The sequence below is a fragment of the Perognathus longimembris genome, chromosome 13 (genome assembly GCF_023159225.1).
Source record: "Perognathus longimembris pacificus isolate PPM17 chromosome 13, ASM2315922v1, whole genome shotgun sequence".
NCBI classification, from domain to species: domain Eukaryota; kingdom Metazoa; phylum Chordata; class Mammalia; order Rodentia; family Heteromyidae; genus Perognathus; species Perognathus longimembris.
In genome coordinates this window covers 27,337,973-27,355,260 of record NC_063173.1, presented here as the reverse complement: position 1 = coordinate 27,355,260, position 17,288 = coordinate 27,337,973, and the positions used below count along the sequence as shown (strand labels likewise).

Below are 17,288 nucleotides of genomic sequence, written 5' to 3'. Positions count from 1 at the left end.
TATTTGCCTTTTAAAGACACGACAAATTTGGACCCTTTTTTTTTATTGATACAAGTCTGGCAGATTTGTCTCCCCATACTCGCTTCAAATCAGGATTCTCAGATCTTAGCCTCCTGAGTAATGAATATTATAGCCATAGGCCACTGGCACCCAGCAACCAAACACCTCTTAAACTATTTTTCTTAAGGAAGATATTAAGTAAAAACGAAGTAATATAATTTAGCTTTTCTCCACAGAAACAATGTAATAATAAGGGTAAAAAATTTAATCAAATATCAACCTGTTTTATTAAAGAGAAATGATAAACTAGAATAGGTAGACTAGAAATGATAGACCAGGCATAGAGAAGTCTGGTCAGTCAGTTAACCCAACCTGATGACTGAGATTCTGATAGTGAAGTTAAGCCATCTGGGAGGCTCTGGCTGTTGTCAGACAACTGAAGCTGCAGGATAGCCACCAGAACAGACCCACAAACGCTCTAGTTAGATAAGTTCAGTCCAGATTGCACAATCATGAACAAGTATATATAATTGATTCATAGCATAACCCACTGGATGGATATAACCCACCTGGTTGGGTTAAAAAGATAGTAATACATAATAGAAATACATTCTTTTATACAAAGCCAGCTCATCTACTTTCTTTTGTTTTACCAATTTAAATAATTTTTTGCACCATTTTGTACTATGTCACTAACTCTAGTGTACCCAATTATAAAGCAAAGTACAAGTACATTTATGTGATAAGATCAGTAAAAATAATTTTAAAATCAGTAGAAATAATTTTGAAATATTATATTTTTGAAAGTGTAATAAGCATAAAAAAGTATTCAAGTAAAACTTTTGTTTAAGCAAACACCTAAAGGAAAAACTCCAAAGTTAATTCTAATATTACATTGATAGTACAAAAGGCCTACAATAAAAATGAACATTTATATGAATATGTAATTTCACTTTTGTTTAAAATTTAAGCCATACTATCCCTTTTCTTTCACTAATGGGACAAGTTTGACATAATCTGGTTTTAAGACTAGCATTTAATTAAGATTATAAAGTGTTAAAAACAAGAGATTGATTATTGAAAAATCACTATTAAACCAATTTGTGTACTCTGCTGTTTTTGCTAAGAATGTTAAGTTTTATTGATCTTGAAGGGCTAAATATGGATTGGGTCCAAAGTAAATTCAATATTTAACTTTGAAGTTCATTACATTTTAGATGCCAAGAAAGAACTGAAAATATATTTTTAAACTTTATTAAATCCCCAAAGCACATCAAATAATTGTCAATTAAGTTTCAAAATATTATCAAAATGAATAAAAACCTGTGTGTTCCCATGTAAGTATACACAATTAAATTAGAAAGAGTATTTGTCTTTCCCCAAAAACATGTAACTCTACATTTTGAAAAACTATTTATAATTCTAGCAAATAGATTGTAAAGCCATGTGGTAGTCAGCTACAAATGATCAAAGAAAGCCATGTAGTAATCAGAATATATTTCTAAAACAAAACTTTTTCTGTTGGTTTCTAATACTTAAGCTACTGTCCACAGGTGAATTCCACTGTTTTATTAAATCTGTTCCTTCATGACTATCTAGTTCACTGCTATATTCTTAGTACCCAGAGCAGTGGTAGTGTACAAATTAATACTTGCTGGAGGGCTGGGAATATGGCCTAGTGGCAAGAGTGCCTGCCTCATATACATGAAGCCCTGGGTTCAATTCCCCAGTACCATATATATAGAAGAGGCCAGAAGTGGCGCTGTGGCTCAAGTGGCAAAGTGCTAGCCTTGAGCAAAAAAAGCCAGGGACAGTGCTCAGGCCCTGAGTCCAAGGCCCAGGACTAGCCAAAAAAATAAATAAAATACTTACTGGATATGTGTTTAATTATACAAAATTATATTACAGTACTTATCACATTATATTGTAGTCTTCACTATGAGCATGTAATTTATTTAACAGCAGCACCCAGGCTTAACTCTTGTTCTTACATTTCTCACTCAATATAATTTCTAAAACTTTTTAGCCAAATTAATGTTTTTGTCTTCATTCTCTCAAATATAGCTAGCCTCACATAGTTAAAATAATTTATTAAGTCCTTTGTATATTAAATTATTACAAGTGAATAGTACAACCAAAGAAAAAATAAGTCAGGAAATTCATGAAAGAAAAATCAAGTCATTAGTAACCATGTGAAAAAAAAGTATGCCATATTCAGAAGAAAAAAAACACAGGGGTATGTGTGAAAAATAACCAGATGCAATTTTCCTCTGGGGAGGGAAAAGGGGCCATGGACTGAGCTAATTACTGATGGCCAATGATTTAATCAGTCATACCACACAATGGAACATCATTAGAAATCCTAGGATTTCTCCAAGGAGCAGTGCAGTTTCTAGCTTGGTGGATCCATGTGCCAGCAGTATAGGTTGTGCCTGGGGTGTTCCCAGACCTGGCTCCATGAACCTGTTCCTCTGGCTATACATCTATAGCTTTTGTAAGTTTGCATCTGAAGCGTTGTTGTCTACGAAACTGGCCAAGTGCTTCTAAGTTCTGGGAGTTTTTGGTTGTTCTGTCTAACCTAGTAGACAGAAGTGTGGGTAATTTGGGGGTCTAGTTTGTGTGGCTGGTATCTGAAGTGTGGGGCAGTCTCATCAGGCTGAGACCTACACCTGTGGAATCTGTGTTAAATCAGGTTGTGTCAGAATTGAACTCCAGGACACCTGTGTGGTTTCACAGACAACTGGAGAATTAGTTTTCACTTACAATATATTTTAGTGTCAAAAAGTCTTATGTGCAGAAATACTGTTTTCCTTCTAATTTCACTTGGCCATCAGAAATAACCTTTAGGTAAATCGTGATTGATGTGGAAAATCAGTCACATTATTCTATCAGTAAAAAACATCTTGCCAAACCAGTAGACATTGTGGTCACATATGGCATATTGTGAAAATTGAATACGTAATTAGGATTAAATATATGTATTAAATATATGTATATAACTGAAAAGCTATTTATCAGGCTACTTACAGAGGGTAATAAATTTGGAGTATTCATAATCTTTGTGCTTGTCTATATGTTTCCAATAAACATGAAAAGCTTATGTAGAAATAGGTTATTTGTAGTAACACCTAACTAATTTATCTATGGTAATACAGAGTGGACATTCAGTTCATTATCTTTGCCTCAGTTTCCTCAGTGGACCTCTCCTATCACTCATCTCTGCATCCTATAGGGTTAGGGCAATGTCTAACCGGTAGTTAAAACTAAATGAATGGGGGGAGGGGTAAAAAGGTTTCTCCCTCAATGAATAATACTGTATATTTTTCCAACAGATGAGCAAAATAGAACCAAGAAGAAGTATAAGGAGAAAAGATGACAAAATAGTTACAATAGTAAGAATTATCAAACTACATAAAAACATTAAAGTAAGACTTTTAGGCATAAAACTAAAATGTAAAAAAATACACAAAGAGCAACAGATTTTTCACTTTGGCAATGGCTTTTCCAAATAATAACAAAAACAAGCAAATAAACAATAACTCCCAAAACACAGACTGAAAACTAGCAGTAACATGGTGGAATAATCATAGAATTTACAATTAAAGAATTCAAGTCTGCCAACGCCTAACGTATGAAACTGTAACCTCTCTGTACATCAGTTTGATAATAAAAATTTGAAAAAAAAAAGAATTCAAGTCTGAAGCAGAAAGATCTGATATATGAGTTCATACAACATGAAACATACATGGTGTTTGTAATATAAAGATACTTTAGAACTGTCTTCAGCCTCCCCCCCCCCAAATCGATCTATAAATTATGATTAAAAAATCAAAGAAAGATGTAATCCTTCTGAACATTTAAAATACTATTTATCAAATAGAATTTCAGGAAATGGAAACATTTTTTTTTGGTGGTAGTGGTGTTTGTTTTTGCTTTTGAGTTTTGTTTTGTTTTTCTTTATAGGGAAGGTAAAGAGGGGTGAAGAAAGAGAGGGAGGAGTCACTGAACCAATGCAGCCACACTACTTAGTATACACGATTGGAAAATGACCTATGTAACATGTGGGCAGCAATGGGAAGAAGAAACTGGGGGCAAGTGAAGGAAGGAGTGATATTGTCCAAAAAAGAAATGTCACTGGCTGACTTATGAAATAGTAACCCCTCTGTGCACATCCAAATAACAATAAAATTTTATTTTTATTTTAAAAATCCAAGAAACTAATCCATACCTACTCCTCTTCATCTCTATTAATACAGTGAGAGAAATAGTTGCTAGTTTTGGGTAACTAGAAGACAAAGATAAGCAAGACTTAAGAAAAAAAATAAGAAAATTTGATACATTTGGTTATGAGCATTTGGGAGGGATGTGATGCATATGAAATTGCACCTATTTTACAGTTTTCTTTGAAGTTCATCAAAGCATCTTTTCTTCCTCAAGCACATTTACCTTCTTAATACTTGAGTTTCATAATGAAGTAAAAGTCACCCAATATCATTAGTCTTTTGCAGAGAGGAGGGAGTGGTGCTACATATCTATAATTCCAGCTACTTGGGAGGAGACAGGAGTTCAAGATAAGTATGGACAAAATTAGTGAGAACCTAATTTAAAGAAAAGGGCTGAGGGCATAGCTCAAGGGATAGAGTACTCACCTAGCAAGTGTGCCTGCGAGGCCCTGGGTTCAATACTCAATAACACAAACATATATACACACACACAAAGAGTCAACTCTCTTAAGACAGCATCTGTATTTCTATTTTTTTTTTTTTTTTGGCCAGTCCTGGGCCTTGGACTCAGGGCCTGAGCACTGTCCCTGGCTTCTTCCCGCTCAAGGCTAGCACTCTGCCACTTGAGCCACAGCACCGCTTCTGGCCGTTTTCTGTATATGTGGTGCTGGGGAATTGAACCTAGGGCCTCGTGTATCTGAGGCAGGCACTCTTGCCACTAGGCTATATCCCCAGCCCTGTATTTCTATTTTTACACACTTATTTGAAAATGTAAAACAATGATATAACCAATCAAATAGACCAGCTGATTTAACGATACAATTTTTATCTAGCAAACCTACTACCATTTTTTTTCAATTATAGTTTCATGACCTTGCTATCATCACTTTGACAGGTTCTCTTTAGATCTTTTAAGTGTTAATTTCAATGAACTTACATTCTCCCAAAAGAAGTCATTCAAATACAAGAATAAACAACAATATAGGAAATTGAAAATGAGGACTAATAAGTGATAGCAATAGCTGGTGCTACCACTTGATATGTGCTTGGGAAAGATCAGATAGGTTAGAAGCCTGAATAGAAAATAAATTTCTCCTGTCTCTTACATAACTCTTGTCAGGAGCACTGGTAACTGCCTGGAGGCAGGAGGCATTAAGATAACTATCTAGGAGCTGAGTTAATCAGCAAAGGCAGGGTCACAACTAAATAAAATCTTGCACAATTACACTCTACCCAGAGACATTTTAGTCATAAGATCTTAACATTAAGAAAAGGGAGAATAGATGGTAATGAATAATAACAACAATATAAAAGCAATGATTGATGACAGAAGAAAACAGAATGAAAGGGAAAATAAATGCATATAGAGAATTTCTGCCCCACTTTGCTCACTCTCGAAATTTGCCGTGAAGCTTCCACAATAGTGTCAAAGAACATAAACAAATAATAGAGTCATGTAGCTTTATTGGGCATTCTAAAAGTTGCTATGTATTAGAATAATTTCAGAATCAGATGTTCAGCCCATTTTAGTGAATTTAACAAAAATAAAAGAATGCACTGCATTTATAAATTGAGCCATGACATTTTTAAGCCAGGATTTCCTTGTTTCTACACTGTAGGTATAAAAGGAGATGTAATTCATTTTCTGCATGTTCATTTGAAGAATGATTTAGAATAAAAACAAATTTATTTTCCATGTATGTTGGTGTAAGGAGGCTTTCCTCAAAGAGGGAACATCACGTGTGCATGTAGCAGGATGGCGGCCAAGAAATAAGATCAGACTAGACCTTATGAGGGAGAAGGAAATTAAAAATTATCATTATCACTATCACCTGCAGGGAGTAATTTATCATTTCTGTTCTTCATTGGTATCATGTTCCAACAGCGTGTGGTTACAGCAGATACAATTAGGCATCTGGCCTCAGAAGTAGGAGGATAATGTGCTTTTGATGGAGTTTATCCAAGCATGGAGACAGAGTGCTTGTAATCCATGCAGCAGAATCACAATAACAGAGATACAATTCATTTTTTTGTTGGAGTGTTTCTTTCAAAATCTTAATATGGAATTTAAAAGCCAAATGACGGTAACTCTAATGCAAGCAAAGAACGAATTACTAGACAATGAAAACAACAACAACAACAAAACTCCACAAAACCCCCAAACAGCCTACATTGCCACATACAAACCAATCAGATGAAAATATAAACATAAGCCATACAAGCTGTGGCACACAAGGGCAAGAACTATGATGACTAGTACAATCAACAAATATGAAAATCACAATTCTCACAATATTAACTAGGTCTTAAATTGTAGGCTTTCTTCTTCAATTAATTTTCCATTTTATCCCAAGAGTAAATTTCCATCTTTGCTTTCTTTCATGATTCCTCTAGGGAACAATACACATTAAGTGTCATAAAATCCTCAAGGGGTACTGCCAGATTGAGTGGCGTTTAGAAATATACCAAGCAATATGCAAAGAAGCAAAACAAAAGGTCTAATAGTACTAGACACTTTCATTGAACAAAAATTCAATAAAATCCTTTTTTTGGGGGGGGGTCTACTTAAAATATTTCCAAATAGTTGAAACTCATTTTAAATTTATTTAGGTTACTACAATTTTGAAAATGCTTATTAAAGTGATATTAGGAGCAAAATAAATCATTTCTTTGGGATCTAAACTTTAAAAAAAAATTCTTTCCTTTAAAAAAGCCCCCCATACCTGCAACTTTCTCTCCCATCTCTCTAAATTTACTGACTGGTTACTGTCTCAGTTGAAACCTTACTGCCTCTGGATAATCTTCCCTAATCCCTAGGAATAGATTATAGAACGTATCCACTTAAAGTTGCTCTACACCCTGTAATAGCTTTCACCATATTCACAGAGCTTTTGTTTAATGTCTTTTGTTCAACCGTAGATCCCAACAAGCCATTAAGGGCAGACTACCACTTTCCAATTCATCTATCCTCACTGCCTATCATATCTAAACAGTGAGAAAGATGGTGTAGTCTCAAAGGCATCATATAACCAGGAATACTCAGAAACCACAGTTAATAAACATTTGTTAACTAAGTGACCTATTTGTTAAATGATACAGTGATAGAACCATTGGGGAAAAGAACCCATGATATTTTATTTCTCTTTTTAACTTTTTAAATTCAAAATTGATATTAGATGCCACCTACTCCAAGATAATATTCTCTAATATGTGCCAAAAATTAGCCATGTCCCACTAATAATAGTGCATACAGTATTAAAAACTTTCTGAAGGAAGACTCTGCTATGCAGCGGTTATCTTTTATGTGACTTTCACTGCTACATTTTATTTAAATGAAAAGTAGTCATGAAAAATAACTTTTTGCTTGTGCTTGCATTTAAAGCAGTTCACTGCTTTCCTAGATTTCTATCTGCTTTTCCCTCATGCACCATCAGTTTCTTACTGCTTGATATTAATGTTTACTATATCTCATTTTTCATGTTGCTTTTCAAATATCCCTAAAAACTATCCATGTGAGGACTCTAACTCTCATTTACAGTTTTTCAAGTGGCAGCAAACATTACCAATGCTAAATAAACACTGCAATCTTAAGAATATATCTGACAGTGGTACCAGTAGCTCACACCTGTTATCCTAAGCTACTCAGGAGGCTGAGACCCGTGGGGGTGGGGTGGGGAGATCTATAAGACTTCATCTTCAATTAACCAGAAAAATGCCAGACTGGAAGTATGGCTCAAGTTGTAGACTGTCAGCTTTTGATAAAGCCAAGCAAGAGCCAGAAGCTCTGAGGAGTTGGAGGCTTAGAAATGGCACACAAGCACATGCATATGTGTGGGGCACGCCCACCCGGATGCCTTGTATCATTAAGAGGCGGTTCTAGCTGGCCCCGCTTCCCAGCCTTGGGACCATGTGTAGCCAAGATGGCGCCTGGTGGTGAACCTAGTGGTGGTCCTGTGGGCTGTGAGGTAGATGTAGGCCGCCCCTTAGGGAGGTCCCTTGAAGCTCCACCCTGATGGACAGCTCAGGCATCAAATCCCAGCCCCTACATAGGTGCACATAACCCTCCCTTCTGCTGCCCTCCGACCCCTTTAAAAGAACAGCTCATTGCCACCATTAAATGCGTCTTAGCGCTGACTGGCTCCCAGACTGTCTGTGTGTCCTCCCACGAAAGGGGGGCTGGGTGGCATTGTCAGCCCTCTTATCCTCTTCCTGGCCCATCTAGGCGGGGCTTGCTTTCCCTTCTCTCCTGCAGGACAGGAGAACCCGGGAGGCTAAAACCCCCCTGACACATATGTATATATACACACTATATATGTATATATACACACACCTATATGTACATATGTGTATATGCATGTATATACATACACACACACAGAAAGAGAGAGAGACTACTTGATACACTATTTAGGATGCTGAACTTAAAATCAAAGCAAGTAGATCTGACTGCATGTGACTGTAGTCCCAGCTGCTTGGAAGGCTGAGGGAGTTGGAGGCCCACCTGGCACCATAGGGAAACTCGAACTCAAAATAAAAATCTAAGAGGGAAAGCAAAATAGAAATGTATTTCTGTTCTCAATGTTTAAGACCACGTTTGCCTTTAGATGCATAAATTAATAACAGACAAGAAAAAGGAAAGAGGTAGAAAATGTGGAATCTCTTACTTTCCATAAATGAACAGTTTGCTTCATTTTGAAAAAGTAAAGTGAAAAGATGGCTATGACCTCCCGGCAGAGCACGGGAATCATCGTGTTTCTCATTAACAAGCAGCCATTTTTTCAAAGAAAGTAATTATCCTAGCTATCCTAAGTTCTGGCTTTGTGTTTGTAACTTCAAGCTTGTTTTATTTTGTTTTTGGTTACAATCCCTGAATATGCTGGTAGCTTGTACCTCAGGGTCCCCAGGGTTCAGACTGGTCTTCCCTCATCTATGGGGCTGGATGCCAGAGAAGAGAAATCAGAATGACCACCGTGTGTGCAGTTTTCGAAGAAAACCGAGGCAAATCATTCGTGAGAACAAAGAATATTCTGTAATTGTTATATTAAAAACATGACTCTGCAAGACTGTAGGTAGATGCGGCTGCTTTCAGAAACAGCTGAATTGAATAAATTCAACATTTTAAAAGAAGGCATAATTTCTGTAATACAGTTGATCATTCAGGTGTGTGGAGAAATCTAAAGATTTTTACTGCATGCTTTGCATATACAGAAAGACACTGGTTGTTGACATGGTAAAAGCAAGTCTGTTTGGTTTAGTAAATGCTGAAGGGAAAAGTAGACCCCACCTATGAAATCACAGAGTCCTAATCCCTATGAGCAAATGGATATGCTCAAAATAAAACATAAAACAATTCTTTCTTTAACAATGTATCCAGACAGGAATGTGAAGGGAAATATTGACTGGATCACTAAGGATCATCTTCTGTGTGTCAGGCATAGTAGTAAATCAGTGAATTCTCCTTTAGCTCTCAAGATACCAAAGGGGTAGTTATTGGGGTTACCTCCACTTCTGAGATTAAAAAAAATGATAGGAATTAAATACTTCAAATTAAATACCTCAAATATTATATTGGTAAGCCTGGGTCCAGTAGGTCTCGGGCACAGCTTTTAATACCAGTGTTGTATCACCACCATGAAAGAGAATTGAGTTTAGAACACTTCCTTGCTTCTTAATATTACTTTTTCTCATTCAGTTTTCTTAAAAACAGAAAGATGAACTGATTGACTTGTTTTCTTAAGTATTACAAAGCACATTCTGACTCATCTCATATATATATAGCAAAAACATGTCTTCCCAGTTCTTGATCCATTTTTCCCTAACGTCATACACATCGACTGCTTAGAAACCTTAGGCATTTTAGGATTTTTAGGAGATCTAGATGTCAATATTTACAATGGTTTCTGTCAGGACAAAAGGACTCTGAACTGGGAAGATTATTTTCTTACAGGTTATTGCTTCAGAATAACTGACTGAATCAAAGAGAAAAATACCTGGTCAAAGTCATTTACCATCACTACCTAATAATGCTAATTGGCAGCCTCTGTGATGAGACTGGGTCAGACTGCCATGACAGCTCTACACAAGTCCACTACTATTGATCATTTGATAAATAAACCAGTTTCCCCCTGCTCATTGTTATGCTGGAGCTAGACACTTTAGCCTGCTTGAGTGTGATTATTTCTGTCATAACTTATTCTGACACTGCTGATTTCAAGCATGACCCGATGCCTATCTGGAATTAAATAAGTATCAAATAGCTTACAAATTTTAAGTCTTCTCAAGTTGTTTCAGAACAATTTGATATTTAAGTCCTTTTAGATATACCTCAATCTAGAGGCTTTAGAATGTAGTAATTAATTTTTTAATTAAAAAATTTGCTTGCTTAGCAAGTGACAGGCCCCAAGTACAAACCACAGTACTGTCACAAAATAAAAGGAAACAAAACAACAAATTCAAAACAACAACAAAAGAATTCAGTGGCTTTTAGAAAAAGGGCACATAAATGAGTATTGATTTTGCAAACAACTTATTTTTCTTAACTTCAGAATTAGTTATTTTTTGTTTTCATTCTCTCTGATTAAACAGTGGTTTAAATACTGGAGATGATCCTTTCCACTATCCTATCAAATGAATATATACTTGAAAGTTAATAGAAAGTAGTACACATAACTAATTTTCAAAAAATTAAGTATTTCTTCATGAATGTTTTAAGAATCTAAACCCATTTTTCAATTAAACATAAACAATGAACTGAAGAAACTGGGATTTTTTTTTTTTAACTCTGGGCCTGGGCACTGTCCCTGTGCTCTAGAAATCAAGGCTATTGCTTTCCATTTGAGCCACAGTGCCACTTCTGGTTTTCTCGTGGGTAAATGGAGATAAGAGTCTCATGGCCTTTCCTGCCCAGGCTGGCTTTGAACCATGATCCTCAAATCTCAGCCTTGAGTAACTAGGATTACAGGCACGAGCCACTAACACCTGGCTGGGATTGTTTTTAATGGCTATATTTCTCTGGCCTGTAAGATTTCTTGGGGTTGGAAAAATGAAAGTTAATGAAAATCAAATGATATAAATTGTATAGGTTATATTGAGTTGCACTTAGACTTCAGTGAACTATAAAAACATTCAGAACTACACAGAATCTCTTTGAAATATAAAGCAGTAAGACAAAGCTTCACAGAGTATTTGGTCACATGGGGACAAGCTCTGTCAAAATTACTCTGGAAACAGGTTTGGTGGTTCAAGCCCATAATCCTAGCTACCTGGAAGGCACAAATTGGGAGGGTATCAGTTTGAGGACAGCATGGGCCTTAAGTGAGACCCTACCTTGAAAATAATCATGGTAAAAAGGGCATCAAGGCATGGTTCAAGGAGTAGATAGAGCCTTGTAATTGAGGCCCTGAGTTCAATCTCCATCCCATTAGTGGAAAAAAAATTACTGGAAATCCCTTAATAAGATATTTCTTTGGCTGAGCTCTAGATAAAATAGGCAGTGTATAACAGATCACCAGTTATATTAAGAATATATGCTTTTGTATGGAAAATACTTTATATATTTGTGAAAATAGAACAAGACAACATGATGAAACTTGCTGGAAAGGGGTGAGGGAGGAGGAAGAAGCTCAGGGTGATTATGATAAAGAAGTATTCCCTAGGTTCGATTCCTCAGCACCACATATACAGAAAAGGCCAGAAGTGGCTCTGTGGCTCAAGTGGCAGAGTGCTAGCCTTGAGCAAAAAGAAGCCAGGGACAGTGCTTGGGCCCTGAGTTCAAGCTCCAGGACTGGCAAAAAAAAAAAAAAAAAAAAAGGAAAAAAGAAAAAAGAAGTATACGTGTAAATAGACTTGTTAAAATGAAATACTCTGGCACAACTAATGGATATAACTACATCCAGAATTTTTTTAAATGTAATTTTTGTGTAGGTTATTTATTTTTTGTTGATCATGAGGCTTGAACTCAGGCCTGGGCCCTGTCCCTGAGCTCTTCAGCTCTTGAGCCACAGTGCCACTTCCAGTTTTCTGGTGGTTTATTGGAGATAAGAGTCTCACGGCATTTCCTGCCTGGGCTGGCTTTGAAATGCTATCTTCTGATCTCAGCCTCCTGAGTAGATAGGATTACAGGCATGAGCCACTGGTGCCCAGTGTTAGGTGGGTTATTGTTTTCAGATGGGGTCTCATGTAGCACATGCTGACCTGGAACTCACGATCCTCCTGCCTCAGCTCCCAGTATCTGGGAATACACGCACAAACTATGCCAAAATATCAAAAGAAATATTTTTTTTTTAATACCAGGGTGACATGGAGTAGAGCAAGATGTTTTCTCTAGACAAATGCATATAAGCTGATGGCAACGGAGGAAATGGCAATTTATTATGCTCATTTGGAATGGCAGGTAATCTGTACTTACAGACTCTATTCCTCTTACAGGCTTTGTTTTCCTGGATAGTTACAAGTTAACCTACATTAAGATATATTTGCTTAAAAAATAAGCTTAAGATATATTTGCTTAAAAATTTTTTGAAGCAACCCAATACAATGTACAATGTAGGCATTTTCTTCTAAAAAAAAATAAGCTTTCAGGATGCTGGGAATGTGACTTAGCAGTAGAGTGCTTGTCTAGCATTCATGAAGCCCTGGGTTTGATTCCTCAGCACCACCACATAAACAGAAAAACCCGAAAGTGGTGCTGTGGCTCAAGTGGTAGAGTGCTAGCCTTGAGCAAAAAGAAGCCCAAAACAGTGCTCAGGCCCTGACTTCAAGCCCCAGGACCAAAAAAACAAAAACAAAAAAACCCAAAACTTTCAGAACCTGGTATCTTAAACAGCTTAGGTTAAAATTATATTTTAGTGAAGAGCAATTTCTATAATTTTATGATTGCCTTTATTAATCAACAGAACCATAGTTCTTCAAAATGTACAAGCAAAAACCTTTGAAGTTATCACTGTTCTTTTACTCCTTCCTTATTTAATCCATCCTCAAGTCCTCTCAATTTTACCTCCCACATAATCCTTGAGTATGTCCATTTCTCCATTTCTACAAAAGCTATCTTTGTGTAAATCACTGCTATTTCTAGCCTGAGCCTATTAGCCTCCCACAACCACTGTGACCTATTTGTTCTCCATATTCTAGTTATATAATCATCCCAACGTGCTTTTTTGATCATATCATTGTCTGCCAAAAGAACATCATAATTAACTTCCCACCATTGTAAGGAAAAGACAAACTTGCTTGCTGAATCATACGGCAGTTGTATTTTTAGTTTTTTTTTTGTTTTGTTTTGTTTTTGCCAGTCCTGGGCCTTGGACTCAGGGCCTGAGCACTGTCCCTGGCTTCTTCCCGCTCAAGGCTAGCACTCTGCCACTTGAGCCACAGCGCCACAGCGCCGCTTCTGGCCGTTTTCTGTATATGTGGTGCTGGGGAATCGAACCTAGGGCCTCGTGTATCTGAGGCAGGCACTCTTGCCACTAGGCCATATCCCCAGCCCCGTATTTTTAGTTTTTTGAGACATGAACATACTGTTCTCCACAATGTCTGTATTAACTTGTGAGAGTTTTTTCTCTTCATCTTCACCAGCCATTCAACTTACTCCATTTTTGTTTTGTTTTGTGCCATTCCTGGGGCTTGAATTCAGGGCCTGGGAGCTGTCTGAGGTTTTTTTGCTCAAGGGACTTAGTCTACCACTTGAACTACGGTTCCACTTTTAGGTTTGTTTTTTTTTTTGTCAGACTGGCTTTGAACATGATCTCAGGCTCCTGAATAGCTAGGAATACAGGCATGAGTCACTGGCACCAGTGTTATTTTGCTGATGGCTAAAGGCACCATTTTCCCATGTATTTGTTGGCTGTTTGAGTTTCTTCAAATCATTTGCCCATTCTTAACTCGGTAATATTTATCTAATTGGATAATAATTATTCTGGACAGTAACACTGTGTCAAGTGTATAATTGACAAATATTTTCTTCTCATTCTGTAGGCTTTCTCTTCATGGATTGTCTCTGAAATTTAAATATTTAAAGTTTTCTTTATCTGGCTTTCTCTCTTCCTTTGAAACAAATGTAATATACACAAGATTCATCCACGTCTTACTGTAAATCAAGCATATCACTTTTTCATTGCTTTATTCTTCTCCACAAGTACATCATCTTTATTCATACTAAATTATACTGTTAGCAAGTATGATTATTTCCAGTTTGTAGTTGTTACAAGGAAGGCTGCAAGGGGCATTTTTGGCAATGTGTTTTTGTTGGAAATGAATACATCTCTGTGTTCTAATTTTTCACACAGAGTGCAATGGCTAAGACAACTGCTTGTCTCTGTGCAGTATGTTTTATCACACTTCTTAGAATATTGTCAGTCTTTAAGAATTACCCAACTATGGAAAATTTCAAATGTACACACAATTATTGAACCTTTGAGTGCCTATTGCCTATTATTGAACCTTTGAGTGACTATTGCCAGTATTTAGATGGTCATGTCATCTATTCTCCCCTAGCTTTCCCTTTTCTGCTCAAGTATTTTGAAGCAGTACCTCAATATCATGTAATTTCTTTCCTATACAGTTCAGTTTGCCAGTCTAAAAATAATGGGATCACTTTTTGGTAGTTACAATGGCCTTATACATAGCCAAATTCTCAGTAATTCTTAGGTGTTATCTAAAGTACAGAGGGGCTGTTTTTATTATCTGTCTCCTCAATGCCTCATGAATCGAACTTGGTGCTATATTTGCAATGCATCCTAGCCCTTCCTTAGCATGCAATATTACCAAGAAAACATTTTCTGAGAATAAATGAAGGGATGGAAGTGTTTAACTATCTAGGCCTAGCTAGGAAAGTTCAGTTTTCAGAATAGCAAAATGAGAATTGTCCTCTAAGTCATAAGGTCATTCACACAAGGAGAAATCTAAGTAAGGACAACTGTAGAGGTGAAGTCACATAATTAGAAACACTCTTCACCCCAGATAGCAAGATTACTTAATGAAGCCTATTAAAAATATATAGCAGATGTCCCACTAAAATCTATGATGCAAGCTAAAAACAAATCTTACTATTTCTAAGCAGCACAGATGTGCTTTAATAATTAGTTTCTTTAGCTGATTAGGTTTGCAAGGGCAAAATTAGGTCAATTTATGCCAAATAGTACTAAGCTGATTTAATATTCAGGAATGAGTCTGGAATTAAGTTTCAAGTATCAGGAACTTTTCACAAATTTTGGAAGAAGATTTAATAAATGCAATTCTAAAATGGGTTCATCTGGAAGACTTTCTTTTCCTTAAGCCATTAGAAAAATGTGAAACTTAATAAGATAAGTAAAATGAAAATAAAAGGTATTATTACTAGGGAATCAGGATTTGAGCTATATATACATTTTAGTTTCATTTCACAAGTGTATTACTGTTAAAAACAACAACAACAACACCTGGTAACTCAAAGAATTGGTTAAACAGATAAAAATATTTTAACTCTAAGAATGAAAGTAGGAATTCTAGAAGTGAAAAATAAGATAATAGAAATAAAAACACTGGCTAGTAACAACAGAAATTATATAGAAAAATGTTTAGTGGCTCAAATAATTTTTTCTCCAAAAAATACTTTTCCAGTTCCAGATCATACTGAGTTTATCTCTGCATTTTAATCTTCATATTGATTATGAAAGGTACACATTGCCTACCTCCTCTCATTTAAGAGCCTTTCAGGTAAGGGAATAGGTTTTCTTTTTTACATCCTGGTTAAAGACAAGTACTTGGCACACAGTATTTAATATCTGCTTCTAAATGGAAGTAACTGTTAATGTACTTTTGATTAACAAATCCACCATTCACATATGCAGTTTTATAAATCTAAAATAAAAGCTCTTTAAGAGATTAAGAATATAAAATAAATCTGTTATTTATTTAGTACATGAGTTTGTCTTTGAATTAACAACAGTAGTAAAAGAAAACTAACTGAAAATAACATTTCTTATTAAATATTTAACAGAAAAGTAAAATTAAACCGGGAGAGATTGGAGAAAGGGGTGACATTGTTCCAAAAGAAATGTAGTCTTTACCTGACTTACATAACTGTAACCCCCCTCTGTATATCACCTTTATAATAATTTTTTAAAAAGAACAAAAAAGGTAAAATTAAGAGATTAAGAGATGACATATCAAAGTCTACTCATGCAATAACATTTCTGTGCCCATGTAATCTGATAAAGCCATCTTCAGTATTTCCATTTTCAAGGTCAACTCACGTATTATAGGGAAACATCACTAACAGAATGTATACCTAGAATTATGACAGTGGATGCTTTTCTATACTGGTGAGAGGTTTATGCACCCCTACCATGGAGGTGCTGTACACACACACACACACACACACACACACACACACACAATTAACAAATGACATTAAAAACAAACTAGCACACACAAATGGAAACAAAATAGGACTTATAAGACATAACCTATTAGTTTTATATCTAAAGTCCTTCATAATTTGTTAAAAAAATACTAAATTTAAAATGCTATCATTTTCTTTCCAGTGTGTGTGTGTGTGTGTGAGAGAGAGAGAGAGAGAGAGAAAGAGAGAGAGAGAGAAAGAGTGTGTGTGTGTGTGTGTGTAGTGGTGGTGTGGCCTGCAAAGGAAAGATGTTTTTCTATAGAAGGTTCTAACAACCTTAAGAAGATCTCTAAATGTACTATTAGTCTAGGGCACACAAGCTATTGAAATTAAATCTGAAGGTGTTAGCATCTTGTTACTGTGAAAAATCCAATTTCCTTTCTTTTTTTAATGAAGCTACAAATTTAGAAGCTTAGTAAGAAATAAATGGCTCTGCATATTAAAAATGGGCTTCGATATTGGAAATTGTCCATTTCAACTTGTAGCTGTGCATTCAAGCCTCAAGCACAAGAGAAAACAAGGAAGTAGCGTATGTAAGTAAAGGTTTGTACTCACTATCAGGACAAATCCAGACACTTTCTGCATTGTATCTAAAAACCCTTAAAATTTCTTGCCTTCCTCCTCCAAGTTATTTCTCTACCCCTTTACCAATATCTTCACTAAATCTTCTGACAACATAAAGGGAA

General features: G+C 36.0%; 1 protein-coding gene across 1 annotated transcript in view; it reads right to left on the bottom strand.

Moving 5' to 3' along the window:
* The window catches only part of Prmt3 (protein arginine methyltransferase 3), a 98,225-nt gene that overhangs the window by 13,495 nt on the left and 67,442 nt on the right, over positions 1–17,288 (bottom strand). The gene's annotated exons all lie outside the window — the stretch shown is intronic.